The sequence below is a fragment of the Rhynchophorus ferrugineus genome, unplaced genomic scaffold (genome assembly GCF_030347505.1).
Source record: "Rhynchophorus ferrugineus isolate W39M unplaced genomic scaffold, kcgeb_rfMv2 rfM11, whole genome shotgun sequence".
NCBI lineage: Eukaryota > Metazoa > Arthropoda > Insecta > Coleoptera > Curculionidae > Rhynchophorus > Rhynchophorus ferrugineus.
In genome coordinates, this window is record NW_027472590.1 from 24,448,170 (window position 1) to 24,463,118 (window position 14,949).

Consider the following 14,949-nt stretch of genomic DNA (forward strand, 5'->3'; position numbering starts at 1 on the left):
TTTAGGGATATATGTTTGAAATCGGTTGCAATGAATTGCAAAGCAGATTGTCTTTCATGTCTTGCCTTTGGAATTTTGTTTTTAGTAGAATACGATAAAATAATTAATAATGGTAATTATTTTATTCGTTTGTATATTTATATATCATTGTTAGAAACCCAACAGCCGCCTGAGCTTTTTAGGATCTGTTAAATTTTTTTAGCAATACATGTCTAAGCGAACATTATGGTGCAATAATAGGAGATAATACTTGAAGATGATTATATATATATATATATATATATATATATATATATATATATATATATATGTATTTTTATATAGGAAAAACTGTACTGCTTATAAACTAGATGCATATTAGTCATATATCTTCATTCTGTATTCTGCTAGGTGAGTCTGATGTCATTACTTGTATTGTCATATAATGTATGTGTGTAGTATAATTAAACCTGACCTGCTAACAATTTTGTTTTCCAGGTTTGGGTACAACTAAATATATTGTCCCTTGCCTGTTGTAATTTTCATGATAGTTAATCGGAAATTGATAACACATAGATAGTGGTGAGTAGGAGTAAGTTCCAGTGAGCAGACTCAAAGTTATTATCTCGAAAAGAGTTACATATATTTAAGTATAACTAGCAAATTGAAACATTAAAATTACAAAGAGTCTCAATACATTATATCATTTTCTATCAACTACCAGTATTTACAATTTTTATTTCCCCTCCAGATTAAGTCATATATTCATCGTGATTTTGTCCCTGAAATATATTTCGACACATAAGCCTTATCGAAAAAATTAAAAGCATTATTCTGATAAATATATGGCCAAGTTGTCTAATACAACGAGTAAAGAACTAAACATTGAGGACAAAAAGCAGACTGGTATTTGTCACATTTCAACCCTCTTGAGATATTGAAACGTTTTTCTCGTCGACCGCTATTTTTGGAAACGAATTAACGACAGTTACATATTGAATTTTTTATAGGTATTTTCCCCCTCTAAAGTGTAAAAGGCGATACAAATTTAAAGATTAAAAAGGTTCCATCGTTAGGGAAAAAAAGCGACCTATTGCACTAAATATATATTTATATATTTTATACTATGCTTAAATTTAACAACCAATGTAAAATTAGCAATTCTGACAGAACGTTAAGACACTTCATCTACTCAACTCATAGCATCCATATAAATCCGTATAATATTACGGAAAATGTTTTAGTTATGATTACAAAATATAGTCATATAAAGGGTAGTTAAATATGTTCACTTTTCAGAATGTGAGCGTTTAATTAGAATGAATTATTTTTCTAAGGGCTTTACTCTAGCATAGAAATAGAGTTTAAAAGTAACTAATGATAAACTCATTAAGGTATCTTTTCAAGTCAAGGAGACCTGTTTTATGAATTTCGGATCCCATAATTATGAGCCCAAATGCGGAAAAATTTTACCTAGTTAAGATACAATTTCTAATTTAAAATAATAGAATAAGTAATCTATTAAGCCTACATCGATAATTCAATTGAAATACAAACTGTATTCAGACACACACACAGAAGTTCATATATATTGTAACCCTCAGAAGATTATTCAAAAAGAATTAGAAGTAAGTACAAATATAATGTTTTATCCAAAAAATTGAGAGATTTTAGAGCATCTGAAACATTTAGCATGAGCATTTAGCTTCAATTTAATTACTAATTAATTAAATAAATTTTTTAATTAATTACCAAAATTATGTACAACATATAATTTAACTAAAATGTCAGCAAATTCCAGTTATATTAAATAAATATATATTAATTGTCTATAGTATTTTCAACAGAATATTGCAATAGGAAAAATAAAAATTTACTGGTTGTAATAATAAATGAAAAAAGTCGATAGGAATTTTATATATTGTCATATTATATATATATATATATATATATATATATATATATATATATATATATATACATATATATATATATATATATATATATATATATATATATATATAAATGAAAATAATTAAAATCGTTTATAGAAACTGGCAAGCAAAATCATGTCAGTTAGCGAGTAATTACTTTGGGCAAAACCGAAGCTGAGGACCGCATTACGGATACCACTCTGTAACCCAGAAAAACCATAATTCGTAAAAGAAGAAAAATATATCGAAAAAAAAAACATAAAATTTGTTAGTCGTAAATATAAAATAATTAAGATAAAGGTACAATGTTCAAAAGATTGCTTTATTTATGTAGAGATAGTTATATAGAGATTTATTTATCTTATGTGTAAACTTTGAATAAAGAAATCAAAGGCAAATAAACCTTGTATAATCGTAGGTTAGAATTTCTTAACAATTTAGGTGCATAAACAACCACCTGCGATTACTGTGCGTCTATATTCAAACATACGACATAATGCCTCGGTTAACAAAATTTTATTAATAAACTTTTTCTCATCTTCACACAAGCATTTTCATATAAGATAAATTCTCATTTCCTACTTATTATTATTAAAACTATTTTACTAAGACCCTTTGTTTTTTAGTCTAATGCAACTGAAAATATTTACTGAACGACTTGTTCAAAAACTATAAGTCTATTACTAAAAAAATCATAATTGACTTGATAAACTACAATTGAATTTCTATCTACTTGGAGTTCACCAGCATATTTAAACAAACGGCCCACAAATCAAAACAAATGAAAATGTCCTAAACTAAAACTAAACAAAAAAAAAACGAAAATCTTCCAGATGATTACTCGCATTTCTTATTAAATAAGAGCCTCTTATTAAATAATTCATTGTACTTATATTGCTCCTCATGTTAGAAACAAAAATCCCAACAAGTCGGCAAAGGCTGAAGTTAAGGATTGGTTTCTAAAACACACATTAATTTTTGAAGACACCAAGTTAAAAAATTAAGTGTTTCAAATGATTACTTGGTAAATATAAATGAAACGTTTAATTATATTTCATATAATTTACTTCTTTAGAAATAACATAGGTCTGAGAAAGATACACAAATATGGCCATAGATTGTAACGTCTTCCTATCACTACATATTCAATCAAATCGAATTGTTTTGGGATACAGAAAATAATACAGTAGATATGCAGGCCAGGAAATAAATACAGGCAAAAATTTGAATATGTGGAAAGCAATACACTCTCTTCAATTATACTCTGCGTTTTGGATGAACTCTATCAGACACACAGAAAAAAGCACTGACATATGGTGTAATTATTAACCAGTATCAGGTTGGAAACTAACAGCTTACTGACATGAGTAGTGGCTGAGAATATGATAGTGAATGAATGAAACTTTCTGGGTGTGGGATTATGATTCAATGTTGATATACCCAAAACAGAGTGAACAGTAGAAACAACTAAAGGTGTCGTATAATTAATATAGAACAACTGTAGAAAATCGTGTTGTAGAGTATTGTAGACTTATGTTCATAGACCTATGTGCAACTTTTTAGAATACAAATGAGTATTTAGTTAAATTGTACAAGAAGAAATCTACAAACTGAAAATACTAACTGTTTTGTAGATGTGGTAAATACATTAGAGATAATGAGCGATTAAATACAATTTCTGTCAAGAAAAATGTACAAAGGTAATAGCAGAAGACACTAAGGAGAAATAAAACTGTATTTCAGAATGATTTGACAGGAAAACACAGCAACGACTGAAACAAGAACTAAACATAAAGATATAAAAATGTTTTTAATGAACTAATACCCATTACTTGGATTTACAATTATTAGTTATTTGTATTAATTATCCTGGGATACCATAGGTGATTTAGAAAAGAGTTAAATATAAATAGAATAAAATTACGTTAATAAACTATTGTGGCTCTTTAATTAACAGTAATTTAACAATATATTTATTAGATGTTCTCTAATGTTAAAATAAATTATATTTTATAACATTTTTATTTCTTTGTCACTACATAGTATAAAACAAAGTCGCCTTTTCTGTCCCTATATCCCTATGTGCGCTTAAATCTTTAAAACTACGCAACGGATTTTGATGCGGTTTTTTTCAATAGATAGAGTGATTCAAGAGGAAGGTTTATATGTATAATACATGCATAATATACTAAGGCAACATTGCTAATTTTAGAGGTTTCTAACGTGATGTCGTAAATTAACCTATTTTTTTAGGCTTATTTAGCAATTAGCAAAAACGCTGCCTAACCCTACGAGTTAGATCAAATTAATGTACTACAGTATTGTACACCATAAAAAAGTCTACACAAAAGTCCGCGATGGTATATGTTTATCTTTTAGGGATTACCCACATTAACTATTTTTATTGTTTACTTTTTACGTGAGAAAATAGCTTATTTACGAAGCTATTTTAAGCAATACGGCATTAATCCTTATCGAGTTAAGTACCTTAAATACAGTGTGCAATTAATATAGATCAATATGGTTCCTTAGAGCATGTAAATTAAACAAATATTTTCGGAAATATTACAAATTTAAAATTTGCGTTTAAAAATGTGTAATGTAATAAAAATTGTATGAATTTAGATATTCCAAAGTTAGCAGGAAATCTTCATAGTAAGTATAGGGGAAGAGGAATTGTTTTACTCCAAATTTAATGCGTGCAGGCCAAGGGCAGTAATGAATGAACCAAAAATACTGGATCGATTTTAATCATGTTTTCATTGAGCATAGGCATATATATTTTATGCCCGTGCAAAGTCGGAGCGGGCCGCTATGTTTTTATATACAACGTTCATATTTTTTCTGTAGTGTATTTAATTTAGTATCAGCATTGCACCCGTGCGAAGCCGGGGCGGGTCGCTAGTATGGTATATATCGAAGCTAAAAAAAATAAAATGTGTAACACGTCAACATTTCACCATTTAGACATCATAAACTGAGATGATGTGAGTCAACTGCTACTTTGAATAGACTGTATTGAACGATATATAAAAATGTTTAAGTTTATTACAAAAAATTTGTAGTTAACTTAATAAACTTGAATCAAATTTCGACCACTGTACGTTCACTAGCACATTTACATTATCGGTCAATGTATAATAACAAATCAAAACAAAAGAGAAAAAAATGGAAACCAAATCTAGACTAAAGAAGGAAAATCTCCAAGATAATATCTCGCATCTCTTATTAAATAATAGCCAGAAGAAAGTTTCACTCCAACCAAACTGTCATAGGATGATTATCTGATGAATGGCCGAGCCGGTGGAATAGTAACTTTCAAAAGAGAGAAAACGTTCCTGTATCTCAGGAGGATTGGATTGTGATAAACGTCAGCCCGCTTTTTTGTGCAGAACGTGCAATTCTTTACTCGACGGATTAGACAACGGGAATCTACATTTTCCTCGAAAAAAGCTTTTTACTTTTTTGTTACGAACCTATCTGTTAAAGTATCTTTTGGAAGTTTTAACGTCGTGGGAAATAAATCCGATGATCTCACAGTTCTTCACTATAATTAACGGCTGAAATAGCAATTTAGAAAAATTTGTCATATATACAGGGTATGGACAAAATAATAGGAACACCTGACGAATACACAATATTTATTTATTCACAAAGTATTAAGCCACCATTAGTATTGAGACAAAAAGACTCCGGCCTACAAAAGTAAAACACATTTTTTTGGCAAAATTTTTTTTATTCAACATAATTCCCTTCAAGGGTGATACACTGATTATAGCGAAACTAAAATTTTTCGATAATATTTTTATAGTACGATTTGTCATTTGCTTCAAAATAGGCCTCAGTGATCACCTCTTTATTCGACGAAAATTTCAGCAAGCATTCTTTTGAGATGAGAACAGAAAATAGTCGTTGGGGGGCATATCTGGAGAATATAGTGAATGACGAAGCAATTAGAAGCCCAATTCATGGACTTTTGTCATCGGTTTCACTGACTTGTGACACGGTGCATTTTCTTGATGAAGCAGCACTTTTTCTTCAAATATAGTCGTTTTTCGCCGATTTCCTCCTTCCAACGGTTCAATATCGCTAGGTAATGGTCGCTGTTGATGGTCCTTCCTGATCCAGTGTAACAATCCTTGATAGTTGATTTTCCTGGAGCAGTGTTCGGAAACTCGGAATCTAGCCAAGTTTTTGCTTCAACTGTATTTTTTCCCTTCAAAAAGTAGTATTTTACCAACAAAATACTACTTTTAAAAAAGGAATTCCTTTTTATACATTTTTTACTAGTATATATATTTTTACTAACATATATATTCCTAGTAATTGGACTAACATTAAATATGGGAAATGGCAATAATTTCAAAATATTATGGCGTTAAAATACAGTGGTGAAACTACTGGATTATGTTGTGCTGGGGCTAAAGTAAAATTGCCACAATTGGTCCCACCACCAGAGCCTTTACGCTCTTTAGCTTCTGGGATTTGAAATGATTGTAAGCACTTCTTGGCCAACATTCAGAAATATAACAGCTGTTTCCAGATGACATCATTTGGTGCAACACATGTTATGCCCATTTTCCCACAGTTGCCCCAAAATTGCATGCAGTAATTATCAAATGCACGATACATGGACCTTGCGAAGTTTTCTACAATTCACCCTGTATGGTTGATAGCAAATGTTTCAAACGATACCCAAGAGACCTGATTGCTGAAACTATAACGTGAAATAATGGATACCCATTGTGACGTCGGAGGTCAGTTGCGGAAAATGGGCGATCGGTACTTGTGAAAGTAAGAGGACAAAATGTTGTTATAGACAATCGTTGGATCGTGCAGTATTCGCCAGTATTATCCAAATCTTTTGAAACTCACATCAATGTGGAATATTGTAATTCTTTGAAGTCGATAAAGTACGTATGTAAATATCACAGCACCAGGGTCGCTATGCAAGTAACAACGAAGCAATTTGACTTAACTTTTCATTTGCGATCCATAACAGACACCCTATAGTAGTCCATTTGGCAGTCCATTTAGAAAATGGTCAGGAGGTAAATAGTCGAGGATTCGAGATTGTCGAGGATGACAATGCGACCATTCAGAATTTTCTTCCAGGACTGTTGGTTTCCTTCAAATCAGTCGACACCGTTATCGACCAGGACGACGAAGGCAACTATCCCACGGAGTTCACTATCCAAGTCACTGGAATTGCCTGGATTATTACTATCTCACAATTTGAAATTAAAAGTGGGATCAGTTGTCATCATGCTACGTAACATTAATCAGCCTCGACCGTGCAATGGAACAAGACTGGCTGTGAAAAAGATAGGATGATCAATGAGGCAACAATCATAAAGGGAAAATATAAAGGAGAGGATGTCTTGATTCCGCGTTTACCGATGAATCCAACGGATTTACCATTCGATTTAAACGTTTACAATTCCAGTACGTCTGGCCTTTGCGATGACCATAAATAAATCTTAAGGCCAGTCGTTGGAAGTTTGCGGAATCAATTTGCAGTTTCCCTGTTCGCGCATGCGTGTTGGCGAGTCGGAAAACCGTCATCTTTTGTTTATTTTCGTCTTGTTATCATCGTCTTGTTTATTTACACACCACAAAATAAAATAAATATAGTTTAGCCGAAAGCTTGAAATTGATTTAAAAACTGTATCATAACTGTGTGTCTGTAAATATCTAACTGAAACCTTATAAAGAGCCAGTATTTCAGGAAAACTCTGTTTTTTTCAATATGATATATCATGTGTAATTAATCCAAAATAGTAATAAAAATTCATTCATACCGAGCATTTTTTTTATTAATTACAGATTATTAGTTCTTTTATTCATCGATTGAGGCAGAACGAAGACTGCCGGGTCAGCTAGTATTTTATAAAATTTTTGTTTCACTATTTTATATAAATTGGAATTTTGTTATATATCAAATCCGCAGTAACACTGCGACTTCGTGACGTCATAAATTTAGTTCACGTGAGTTTTCTGGTATATTGGACAGACTCTAATAAGGTTTTATATCGGGCTAGAGCCGCCACTGTTTACAGAGTCAGCAATAAAGAAATTCACACCCGAATTTTATGCTTATTAATCATATTAAAACCTCGCGTGTGATACAAAGCAAAGGTAAACTCCCTACTTGGTCATTCTCTCTCTTTTTTTTATGAAACTTATGAAATATTTCTCGACGTGATCGTAATTCCAGACTGGAACAAATATTTGTCTGCGCTCTTTTCACGCATGGAAGTGCTGCGCGCACACAATCAAAATTAAAAAAGTGAAAATAATTACACAACACGACCCGAAAGAAGAAAAAAAACGACCAACGAACATTCGCGATGTTAATTATTTCGGGTACGAACTCCGCAGTGTAATAACAAAATCGAATTTTTAAACCGGTTTAGGCTAATAATGTTCGCGCTGGTCTTTTAATTTAGCCCTTTTCTCCCTTTGTACTTAATTTAGAATTTTTTTTATTTGTAAAACACTTTACCGTAAGCCCAAGTAAACTGAATCGACTGGTTATAATTATCTCTTTAATTAAGACTCGGTTTAAACGGAGAAAAAAGGAATAAAGTATTATACAGTACATTAAAATTTAATGTAATTAGCACATAATGTATTATATCATAGCTTAGATAATGTTTAATTAACAAAAATCGATTGTATCTGGAATCATCTGGCATCGTTGACTTAAGTCACTAAATGAAATTGTCAGCCAATTGTTTACGCATCCACCAATTTCTCAGATACCTGTTCATTCCTAACCTGTCAGTCAGATAAATGTGGTTATCAAATTTAAATATACACAACCATCTTTTCCTTTCTATTGTTCCTTTTTCCTTTTTGTGTATAATATTAAGGAAATGAGTATTTGCTGAACATAATTACTAAACAGAACAAGAGTTTAGTTTTCCTAGACGTGATAGCCCAAATATAATTAATTCTTTTCCAAAAGTCCTGCTCTAAAGCAGTAACAGTTTTTGATAGTAAATAATGATAAACTAAAGAGAGTCTCCTAAAGATCCTATATCAAGCCTCCAGGCAGGAAGGCCTTTTTATTCTTTGTTCTATGCATTTCAAACCAGATTTTCAAATTTTGAAAATAATATTGATTGATAATATTCAATTATATACGTATAAGAATAGTTATATAAAATTATTTGTAAATCCAATTTAAAATTTGTAACTCATTTTAGTATATTTAAACTTGATATTATTAAATATATTTTGGAAATGGTATTCAACGTAGTTATAGAAGAAAAAATTAACTTATTAGTTGATATTATTTAAGGAAATAGCATTTTATAATTAGAAAATAAGTTCCCATTAGTCAGATTATAGAACAATGTCTTTAGAAGTATTGTAGATGCACCCATACATTACAAAACTGATTACTTATACCAAGACATTCAGACACCGACTGTTAATATCACATAACAGAAATACTAAATCCGAGCTTATATGTTCTGACTTAGGAAAATCATTATAACAATATGAATAATGTATTTCCTTCATATCCGCCAGTAATGCAAGTACTTGATTTTTTCATTCTGGCTATATATCGACAAAATACCATCGAATTCCTATGGATCCTCGGCCACAAGGGCATAACTGTGAGCTAATTGGTTGATAACCTGATAACCAAAGATGCTATTAGAAATTATCAACAAATCATAAATACATTACATTACAAATATGTTTCCCCATTTGTAGATCGTAAAATAGATATGATGGTGCTGCTTGCTAATGAGAAAATACTGGACCAGACTGATTAGCTAACTAGCTAACTAATTCTCTTTTCTGTCAGTTTTTCGATAACTCTGATACCGAACTGACGTTGGAGTCCTTTTATTTGTTTATTGTTGCTATTTTATTCTCTGCCCTCATTGCTCACAGCTGACAATTTCAGCTACACTTTCTTGCGAATTAATGAAACACTTTACTTTACCTTACTTAATTTATTTGCCCTAATTACAATTTAAATGAACCAAGTTGATCTTTCATAAGGATCTTTCTATTTAGACGTCTCGACTCTGAGTAAATTTGGCCAATTTACAGTGAAGGACGATTAGAACACCTCGGTTGCAACTATTGAGGTGGCATTTTGGGAAATTATTGTTAGAATTTTACAAACATAATTGACGATTTTACTCATTTATCTCTTCGACGCTATTAACATGGCTTGAATGGGACCTGTTGGAGGAGGATAAGAAGCTCTGACCTATTAAGAAGGATTCCCCTTCCCCTCCCGATTTATATGGAAAAGAATTATTTACCGTCACTGCGGATTTGCTGATTCCTTCCAGAGACCCCAGTGTCCCAGCTGTTCATAAACTACAATTCATAAACTTGTATAGCTCCTTAATCAGTTAAATTTAATTCCGAACCAAATCCGTTTTATTATTTCTTAAAATTCAATTATATTAGCGTCATACAATTTAAAATGAAAGAGTGCATTTTGATTCTTATTCATTTTCCGGATTTTAATTAATCGCCAATGACATTTTCCATTTGCTCGAGAGACTTTTGTCCCTATCTATTGCACTCAGAAAGAACTCGCTATAAATGCAAATTAATTTAAGTATTTCGAGAAACTCCGGTCGAGAGCGGCACACGATCTCATTAACATTTAGTATTGTTCGTTACAAATTAAGTTAGCTTCGATGTTGTTCTGTTTACATCATCGAATCGATACTCGATAGTAGATAAGATTGGGAATGGAGACCAGAAAAAATACCTGTTGTTTGACTGTTAGATAAAATTAATTTGTTCATCGTGTAAGATTGCGGGTTTGTGGATTACTCGATAATGAAAATTAGACAGAAATTGAGTTTTTCTTTCTTGTGTTTTAGGTAACAGGTTAATTGAGTACGATTTGTTCTTTGCTTCAAAATATGCCTCAGTTTCGACGATTACCTCTTCATTCGAAGAAACTTTCTTCCCAGCGAGCATTCTTTTGAAATCTGAGCATAGGAAATAGTCGCTGCGGACCAGATCTGGAGAATGCGGTGGATGAGGAAGCAATTCGAAGCGCAATTCATAAATTTTTGCCTTCGTTTTACACTTTTTTGCACTTTCTTGTACTTCAAATGCGGCTGTTTTCGGCGATCTCGTCCTTCAAACGGTCCAATAACGCTATGTAATAATCGCTGCTGATGGTCCTTCTTTTTTCAAGGTAGTCAAGGAAAATTATTCCATGCGTATCCAAAATACAGAAGCCATAACTGTGCCAGCCGACTGCTGCGTTTTCCATGCTTTGGAGTGTGTTCATCGAGTGCAGTCCTCTCGGATGACTGTCGAATAGACTTTGGAGTGATATGATGGGGCCATGTTTCATGCATTGTCACATATCGACGCAAAAACTCGGATTTATTGCGCTTGATCTTCTTCAAACACTACTCCGAATCATCAACGCGTCGTTGTTTTTGGTCAAAGGTGAGGTCGCGCGGCGCCCACTTTGCACAGAGCTCTCTCATACCCAAATATTCGGGAATGATATAAAGAACACGTTCAGTTGATATCTTTAGAGTATCTGCTATTCCATTTAATTTCAATGTACGGTAATTCAAAATTATTTTGTGGATTTTTAAAATGTTTTCGTCGGAAACAACCCCTTTTGGGCGTCCACTGCGATCACCGTCTGCGGTGCTCATTTCACCACATCTAAACTTAGCATGCCAATCCTTGATTGTTGATTTTCCTGGGGCAGCGCCCGAAAATTCGGCATCAAGCCTACTTTTTGCTTCGACTGTATTTTTTTCCTTCAAAGAGAAATATTTTATCAACAAGTGAAATTCCTTTTTATCCATTTTTTTCACAGTAACAAAATTAGAGTCACCCAAAATGCTATGATTCACAAACTAATGATCCGACAGCCGTCAAATTTATACACGCATCTTTTGAGGGTTAGGGCACTAAAAAACATATGGATTTAACTCTAATAGCGCTATGTCAAGCCGGGGACTGTTCATTTGACTGTCTCACTATAAGAACAAACCAAATTTTGGATCCATATTTCTCCAGATATTAGTAACAAAAATGCTAATGGCGGGTTTGAATAAAATAATGCTGGTCGACATAACGTCATTCCAACTTCTGTAGTATCAACTGCCCTGCCGAGTTGTTGAGGAAAGGAAACAGCGTTGTAAAAGACGGTCCACCAATACTGTTGCGATGATTATGGTTTCAAATTCTGCTGGGATATGGTCGTAAATTTATGTTGCAAGATCCGACAAGGAAATTGATCCCAGTCACGCCAGTAACCAATCTGGGATAGACCGGAGGTCTTCTGGGATGATTTCTAAGTTGGTCAATCGCCAGTCAGTAGGCTTAATGCTGAGGACCGTGGTTCGGAGCCCACGTTAAACTTTAGGCCCAGTCCAATTAAACCCTGTTGGTACAAGGAGACTTTAAATATACAAAATAAAAAATGTAAAAATAAAATAAAATATATTTTCTCTCTATTTTGTTCGTATGTTTCCTTGAAAATCACTGATTTTGCAATAGGTATGGAGGGATGTCGGCTGGTAGCGTGGAGTAATACAGCTTTCATGTGTAAATAATATTCACACTCTTACTAAAGAACGTGGCATGTTAGACAACCATATCAATAAACAATGATTTATCAGTGACAAATTGAAGTGGTGCTAAACTAATTTATCTGAAATCTGGCGTGAACCTTCTATTCACTCTTCTATTATATAGAGGTAAAATAGCCAGTGCTCCTTACTTTGATATGATAATAGATTGTATAGAGAATATTTACACCAAATTTCAAGTAAATAGGTTTGGAAAAACTTAAGATAACATGTCAATAATATAGATAAATATAGTTTTGGGAAAAATGATTCAAAACTTTTGGTTAAACTTGTAAATGCTACCCTACATTTACGTTTTTTCAGTATGCGATTTCTCCTCCACAAAATGGACTTTTTTCTTTTTTGACCCTAAAGAACTAACTTTGTTTGTGGTAAACCAAACGTTAAATATGAATCCCTTATTCCACAGGAAAATGTGATTCTTCTAACCTTACAGATAAAAGTTTGTCAAGGTCATGGATAAAATTGGTAAAACATTTTTGTATTTCAAAAGCGATACTAAATTAGAAGAAGGCATTTTTTGGCTCACAAATAACAAAGCTCATAAAAAAACAATGAATTCGATGAAAATCCTACCGTTAATTCATAGATATTCAGGCCATTTTAAAGTTATAAACATTTAAATCGATAGGATGCACAATGGCCTTAAAAACATATTTCTTGAATTCCCATTCCGATTAGGGGGAATCTTGGAAATCTTGGTAAATATATATTACTATATTTTTGATAAAATAAATAACATAAATAAGCAAATATGATTTAAGATTTTCATACTGTCTTTATTTATTTATAGGAATTTATTATATCTATATATATATATATATATATATATATATATATATATAACTAGGGGATTACCTGGACAAGACCTACAGTCTAACGTGGGCTTCGAACCACGATCCTGGGCATTAAGCCTACCGACTGGTAAGTGGCTAACTTAGAAATCATCCCAAAAGACATCCGGTTTTACCCAATCTGGTTACTGACGTGACTGGGATCATTTCCCTTGTTGGATTTCGCGCTATTGCCTAGGACAGTCCCAAATCTTAAACAATCACAAACACAAATTTACAACAATGCCACAACAGGATTCAAACACGCGACTATCGCAACAGAAGTTGCACAGTCCTGTCGAGCTTACCAATACGCCAACAAGCCGGCAGTAATTTAATTTAACATAACTACACTGGTACGTTTTATAAAAAATTTGTTTAAGTTTTTGAATTCAGCTGGTATAATTTGACAAAAAGCCGTTTTATTTAATGTTATATAACAAGAAAACATTATATATATACACTATACTTGTCGCACAGTGTTATTGGTCAAACATGGTTTTGGTATAAAGCACAAGGCATATCAGATCAAATCTTAAAATCTAGTTCGGTCTAACAGGCTGATGGAGTGGCATTTGTTTTACGAGCGATATTTCTTGTTGCCAAACCTCCATAAATGCGATTTTTTTTTGTCCGAAATCAGATTTATTCGAACCAACTCATTCAGTCCGTCAGATCCCCTTTCCCGATATTTAAAACTTTCAATACGCTACCGCGGAACGCGTCTGTCTTTTCCGCCCAGAGTCCCTGTATTTATGGCGTCGTAAACTTTTTGTGATGACCACAGGGGAAATGCGATGGGGGTCTATTGCCACGCATTTGACTCTATCTGATGCATTGTAAACGACAACCAAATTGTAGGGAACCGCGGACCACTCGCCTTTTACGACTTATAAAAACTTTATTCTTCCTCCTGCCGCCGCTATCGGCCTGCGATAGAGTGTGTGTTTTATTCTGGGGCGATATTGTCTTGCAATACGTCGATCACTGTGCTTGCCAGTTGTAAACCGGGAAAAGAAATGTTAACTATGTATTAATAAAATAAAACTCCGAACCTATTTCGATTTTTCTCTGGGACTCTTTTCTGTCGTCTTTATATATGTTAAATAGCGCGAATAATATAGCACTGAATATTCCAAAAAACAGTCTAATATCTACATTTACATCTAACGTGTCACATGTGTTGCATTTATATTACACGATTCTAATTTACTACTGAATAGAATTAGCATTATTGTTTGTGCTATCGGTCCAGTTATTCATAAAATTACCAGCAATATCTAAGGCATTTTAAAAGCTCCAGTTTAAAAGAATATAACTGACTTTACAGATTAAAAACCTAATACCGACACATCAGTTGCACAGCATAATAGATGTAATTGAAAAAGCCTATGAGGTTAAAATGGTATGTTGAGCTCTCTTCTTATATATGGCAGAAGCTTCCGATAAGATATGGCATAACGGCTTTTTTCATAAGCTACAGAAAATTTTATCAAAACAACACACAGGCAAAATGTTTATAGTGAAATAAGAGGTCCTACTCTACGATAAGAGAAGCTAAAGCAGGCTGCTCAAGGAAGTTTATTGGGA